Genomic DNA, 7,219 nt, shown 5'->3' on the forward strand with positions numbered 1-7,219 from the left:
AATAATATCTCAAGTAAGCTGGAAAAAAGGGAAAGTTACTTTTCCTTTATTTTAATATTAGAACAATGTCTTGACTATGTTTCCTTCTTTTTGAAAACATGTTTAAATGTTTGTTTATTTTTGAGAGAGACTGAGTGTGAGCAGGGGAGGGGCAGAGAGAGAGGGAGACACAGAATCTGAAGCAGGCTCCAGGCTCTGAGGTGTTAGCACAGAGCCCGATGCGGGGCGTGAACTCATGACCAGGAGATCATGACCTGAGCTGAAGTCAGATTCTTAACCTACTGAGCCACCCAGGCACCCCAATATATTTCCCTCTTTTGATACCAACACAAAAATATCTTGGCTGCCCTAGCACATAAAAATTTGAACATCATGTTTCTTACTTTCTGCATGTGTAGTTTTATGCCACTTTATTCTAAAATGATGATGGGGTGCCTGGGTGGCTCAGTCAGTTAAGTGTCCAGTTTCAGCTCAGGTCATGATCTTGCAGTTCATGAGTTTAAGCCCAGCATCCAGCTCTGTGCTGACAGCTCAGAGCCTGGAGCCTGCTTCGGATTCTGTGTCTCCCTCTCTCCCTGCTCCTCCTCCACTTGTGCTCTCTCAAAAATAAATAAAAACATTAAAAAATAAAAATAAAATGATGCATATTTCACCTCTATAGGCCAATATCCTCTACCCTTAAATACACACATATGATTATCATATGGCTCCTTATCATATCATGTGACAATCATTATTAATACAACAATTAATTTTTGCTGCATTATCGATCATGCACAAGACTTTCTGTTAAAGTAGGTGGAGAGATGAGTAAAACAGTTATGCTCTTAAGGAACTTGCTAATGGTAGAAAACTACAAGAATTTAATATAAATAAGATATGCCAGAAACACTACAACAAAAGTATAAATAAACACTAGATTCAAAGAAGGTAAAAATTTCATCTTATTGGAGAGATCATTGAAAATGATTCATAGAAAGAAACTTGGGATTAGCTGGATTTGATGGGATTTAGTATAGCAAGAGAGAGAGGAAGTGGGAAAAGGCAGAGGGGAGATTTAAGAAACCATAGGAGTCTAGTTTGGCTAGAACAAAGTGTAGAGTGGAATGGCGAGAGAGATTGCTAGAAAGTTAGGACCATTAGGAGATCCTGACTTTGTCTACATTTTTAATAGGAATCAACATAATTGGAGCCACATTTCAGTACAAATTACCTGGCAATGGCTATTTAGGACAGACTTAAGATGAGGAGGGAGTAAAAGTAAAGAGACCTGTTAGGAAGCATTTTCAGAATCTAGGCAAGCTGTAATTAGGACCTGAACCAAGCAAGCACCACCTTCCTGCAGAAATGAGAATACCAGAGGGAAATAATTGTAGCACACCACCACTGTTCAAACCAGGCCTCCCCTCCATGGCTCTACTGCTCCTTCCATTCCTCTGGCTCCACTGCCCGTGATGAGAGAGCCAGGAGGGCAGAGCCAATAGGCAAGCAAATGCAGATGACCAAGGCACAGACCCAGCCACCGACAAGGTGTCCTAAGTCATCCCACAAAACAATGCACTCTTGCAATCCAGCTAAAATGTCTTAATTAGCAACTCTGAGTAATAACTGTTACCTAAATTTATTATACATGCATTTTTAAAGTTAAGTCAAGGAACATTTCCCCTATCTGGCAATGTCACAGTACATCAACGTGAAATACATAAAAGTGAAATGAACTTTTTTGAAGGAGGCCCAAAATCACCATAAGTGAGTCTTTGGTGCCCCCTTGTGGAATGTTTACTGTGAGCTTTGAAATAATTTACCTTCCACATAGAAACAGTAATGGGTTATTTCCATCTTTTAAGACATTCAAAGTACTTTCATTTTAGGTTACATTATTTTTAAGAGACACAATTTAGGGGCGCCTGGGTGGCTCAGTCGGTTAAGCATCTGGCTTCGGCTCAGGTCATAATCTCACGGTTCGTGGGTTCCAGCCCCGCGTCGGGCTCTGTGCTGACAGCTCAGAGCCTGGAGCCTTCTTCGGATTCTGTGTCTCCCTCTCTCTGACCCTCCCCTGCTCACACTGTCTCTCAAAAATAAATTAAAAATTTTTTAAAAAAGAGACACAATTTAAAATAAGACCATATAGGCGCGCCTGGGTGGCTCAGTTGGTTAATCGTCCAGCTCTTGATTTCAGCTCAGGTTATGATCTGTGTGTGGGTTGGAGCCTGCGAAGGGCTGAACGCTGAAGGAGCAGAGCCTGCTTGGGATTCTCTCTCTCTCCCTCTCTCTCTCTCTCTCTCTCTCTCTCTCTCTCTCTCCCCCCCTCCCCTGTGTGCACACACTCTTTGTCTCTCAAAAATAAACATCAAAAAGTAACTTGAAATAAGGCCATATAAATAACTTAATTCAAACAAGAAACATAAGAGATCAGATGTTAAAAATGTTTGGTAAATTTTTGTCCTAAATTTATGATCATTTTGCTTTGTGAATCATAAATTAAGAAAAAGTAATGGAAAACCTAGCTTTGTACAGGGCTCGGTAAGTACCAAAACTGTTTTCTCAATAGCGCTTCTGCCCTTAAATTATTGCTAACAAATCCATATGACTTTATTAAGTATTTAAATATCCCAAATAATTTTTTACATCCATACTTATGCCCAAAGAAATGCTAGTACAGAATGATAACTCTTAAAATATTGTTTCTCCTTATATTACTTACCACAAGTTTCCGACCATTTGTTTTCCAAACTAGGGGATGAGAAATAAAGTCCTCTCTTTCCTGGAAACAAGTAGAAGTCAAAAAGGAAAATAATATTCCTGTCCATTGGCTAACAAGGCTGTCAAGGGGGCAGACCGTTGTGGGAAAAGATAGTCTCTTATCCTAAATCAGTAGAAGGTAAAATATTTGTTGGTTTTCCCCAAATTTAACTCACTTTTTCCCTTATGTCCTTATTAAGCAAAAAAAAAAAAAAACAAAAAAACCCAAAAAAACCCCCCAAAACTAAAGTGCCAAATTTAATCATTTGTTTTGCTTTGAAATCTTTTGGGGAACACAGAATAGACCTATCAGTAACCATTTGGTGAAATTTTACTTATTACTTTCACTCAATAATCAAAATGTGTAAGAATATACTAATAACAGGAATGTGTTAATATTTTCATGCCTGTGTCTTTCGATTACAGAGGCCTTAGACTGGAGCAGTCGCCTTTCTCTGGAACTGTGTTCTCAGACAACAGGATATTTATGTGGTTCATTTAGTTTTCCAAATTATAAAGTTGTAAGGAACTACCAAGCTAAGGAACTACTTCATTCAAGTAGAATTGCTTTTGAATTAGAATTTTTTCCCAATACGTCAATAGACTTTTCTCTTTTTTTAAAGTTTATTTACTTTTAGATAGACAGAGACAGCACAAGTCAGGGAGGGGAAGAGAGAGAGAGGGAGAGAAAAAATCCCAAGCAGGTTCAGCGCTGCCAAAGCAGAGCCCGACATGTGGCTTGAACTCATGAACCATGAGATCATGACCTGAGCCGAAACCAGGAGTTGGGCACTTAACCAACTGAGCCACTGAGGCACCACTAGATTTTTCTTTAATGGCAAAACAATCTTCCACTTAAGACACAGTACTAATATGCGTATTGAATTTATCACCAGGATCCTGCAGAGTTTTGTCATGTACAAGTAGCAGACTCCCTCTGGTGGAATCTTAGCTCCCCACTTGTTGCCTGTGTGATCTTAGATTATTTAACCTAATTCTTGGTTTACCTGATATATATAAAAACATAAGTTAATAACTGCCTTATAGAGTCACTGTGAGGAATAAATGAATTAACACCTGTAGGGGATTTAGAACAGTGCCTGTGTGTAGTAAAGGCTCAATTTAGGATTGAATTTTTTTCCCCAAGCAGACATCTTTTACAAGCAAGTTAGAGGTTGACTTTATAGTTTCACTCAGAATAATGCTGATGATATCAAGATCATATATTCTATCCTCACAAATGGTATTTTTATTCCATTCATATTTAGCCAAATGTGTAGCTACACAAATTAGTACAACACTTAAAAGAGTTTCAACAATGATTTCATAGTACACCACCTATTTTAATTTCTCTCATTTATAGATGGAAGAAATGGGGTCAAAATCAATAAGTAACTTGCATAAGGGCACAGCTAGTAAGTATTCAGGATATCCACTCAGGCTTTTTGACTCCTAACTTAGCACTCCAATTACATTGTAACTAACTGTTAGAAAAGTAGCTAAAAAAAAATGAGTAAATCAAACAAATTCACTGATTACATTAAAAATTTTTATGTCTTTTATTTATTTTAAATCGTTTATTGTCAAATTGGTTTCCATACAACACCCAGTGCTCTTCCCCACAAGAGCCCCCCCTCCCCCTCCCCCTTCAACCCTCAGTTTGTTTTCAGTATTCAATAGTCTCTCAAGTTTTGCATCCCTCTCTCTCCCCAACTCTCTTTCCCTCTTCCCCTCCCCCTGGTCCTCAGGTTTCTCCTGTTTTCCTGTTAGACCTATGAGTGCAAACATACAATATCTGTCCTTCTCTGCCTGACTTATTTCACTTGGCATGACACCCTCGAGGTCCATCCACTTTGATACAAATGGCCAGATTTCATTCTTTCTCATTGTCATGTAATACTCCATTGTATATATATACCACATCTTCTTGATCCATTCATCAGGTGATAGACATTTAGGCTCTTTCCATGTGATTACATTTTTTAAGCCACTTAAATCATGTAATTTTTTTGTGTAATGAAGCATTAATTGCTAAGATCAAATATTAAGAAATTACCAGATTAGGATAGAGTTGTAATGATTTACTTGATAAAAGTTACTAGTGGCACTAAAAAAAACTCTACTCATTCAATAAATATTTATAGAGGACCTTCTACTTGCCAGGCACTAGGCAAGGTGCTAGGGCTGTAATAGTTTTTAAATCAAGTATCATATAGTCCAGGTCTTCACAGAGCGTATAATCTGATGCAGAAAGAAAATTAAACAATTTGAATAATCTAAGTACCAGGACAGAGGAAGTACAGAATGCTATGGGAGATGCCGTAGGGTAACTGCTCCAATCAGTTACTGTGATACATAATAATTTACAATCATTAAGGTGATGGTGATTATTCTCTGGATAGCTAGAGCCTTTGTTTAGTAAAGCTATTCAGGAATACTACATGAGTTTCTTCCACTTAACCTGCCTCTTAACCTCATCACAAATATAAAACCTACCAATAAAAAGCTTTTCTTTTGAATTCCTACTCTGACCTTTTCCCTTCATAATTGTTATTATAAAATCATTAAAATATGTGGCATTAAGTCCTTACACTACTTTTCTCATAACTACTTGACCATGATACTCACATCCCAATTAAAACCAGAGATATAAAAAATCTGAAACTCTATTGTTAACAGTACCTGTGGTACCTGTTGTACAATACACATAGATTGACTTCTAAAATTAAATGTGGTAAAATCTTTGTTTTCAAAAACAGAGTGAGATAAAATATTATGCTCTAACAGACTGGGCAGCCCACAAGGCCACAAAGGTGATCACATGGAAAGGGCAGTGGTATTACAACACATGAGATCACTACCAATGCTTCCTAACGGAGAGGAACTGGGATTCCAGATTCTTACGTTGTGCTGCTGACGATTTCAAGTAGAAAGAGGCAAAAGAAATTCTTATTCTTCCTTTTTCAATATTCTGTAATAAAATAATAAAAACCCATAAAATTGGGAAATAAACTTTTTAAATTATATAGAATAGAAAATCTTTCATTTCAGCTTTTAAAAACATATCATAAAACTAGATCTGTGTTTTTTAAGGCTTAAGAAGTCACTTCTGGAAAAAAAAAAGCGGGGGTGGGGTGGGGAGTGATTTCTTGAATGGGATTTAAGCTAGGCAGAAATCCAGAGGGTAAAATAGCAAAAAATGTACATATGACAGAAGATTTGATTTGATCCCAGCCATAGAAAGAGAGGTCAAAGACAAACAGATTAATCAAAGAGTTGTCTTTTATTAAGAGAATCAAGACTGGGAATAAGTTTCCTAAACACAAAGAAACAATGATGGAGATTAATTAAGTGATGTTAATAAGTATATTATCCTGATGTGGAAGATATTTCAGGAAATTATATAGACACTGAAAACTAAACTTGATTCAAATCAATCAGAAAATGCGATATAACTGTATAACTTATTAAAGACAACTGATAACTTACATATATTTATATTTAGCCTCTAAATATTCTTTGTGGAATTACAAAGGTTACAGACAAAATGTAATATTTAGAAGTTAAAATTTTTAGTGAGTTAAACAAATTTTACAAATATATCCCTATCTAATTCACACTTTAATATCATCTTATTAAAATAATGTGGACGTGCTACAATTAAATCTCTGTGTAGAGTGTGTACACAGACATATAAACAAATCAGCTACCTAAAGACAAAGACATTATGAAGCTATCTTTAAAATTTCCCCTGGTTTTAGTAATTTGTTCAACTATAGAACTTACCTCGTTCTTGCTGCTATTCTACAAATGGAACATCCCACCTCAAACCGTTTTTGGAAAGAGGTGTATTATAAACAATGTAGTAAATTTTATTATTTTTAAAAAATAATATTTTCCAACTAGTCCAAATTTGTCACAATACTGATACCCAGGTTAGATTAAACAAATGGAATCTATGATTATAGTTCTGGAATTTTAAAGTTTTTTTTAATTTTTATTTATTTTGAGAGAGAGAGAGAGAGAGCAAGCAGGGGAGGGACAGAGAGAGAGGGAGACAGAAGCAGGGGAGGGACAGAGACAGAGGGAGACAGAATCCCAAGCAGGCTCCATGCTGTCAAGTGCAGGACCCTATGGGGGGCTCAAACTCACACCTGGAACCATGAGATCATGATCTAAGTCAAAGTCAAGAGTTGGACACTTAACCAATTGAGCCACCTAGGCATCCTTACAGCTCTGGAATTTCAAAAAGCACTTATGTGAAATGTGTGACTTTACTAAGATTCTCATTGTGAATAACCACTTATGTCTAATAATTTACTTTTTGTGTCTTCTCAGCAGTCAATATGAAGTAAATTTTATCTAACCAGAAGTCTGCTCAAATATAACACTAAATTGGAAGACTGAAATTATTGAGTAAATTCAATAGAACTTCTGAAAACATTTTATTTATATATCATTTCAAATACTCATTTTC

Source organism: Suricata suricatta, chromosome 15 (genome assembly GCF_006229205.1).
Source record: "Suricata suricatta isolate VVHF042 chromosome 15, meerkat_22Aug2017_6uvM2_HiC, whole genome shotgun sequence".
In the NCBI taxonomy this organism is placed as follows: Eukaryota; Metazoa; Chordata; class Mammalia; order Carnivora; family Herpestidae; genus Suricata; species Suricata suricatta.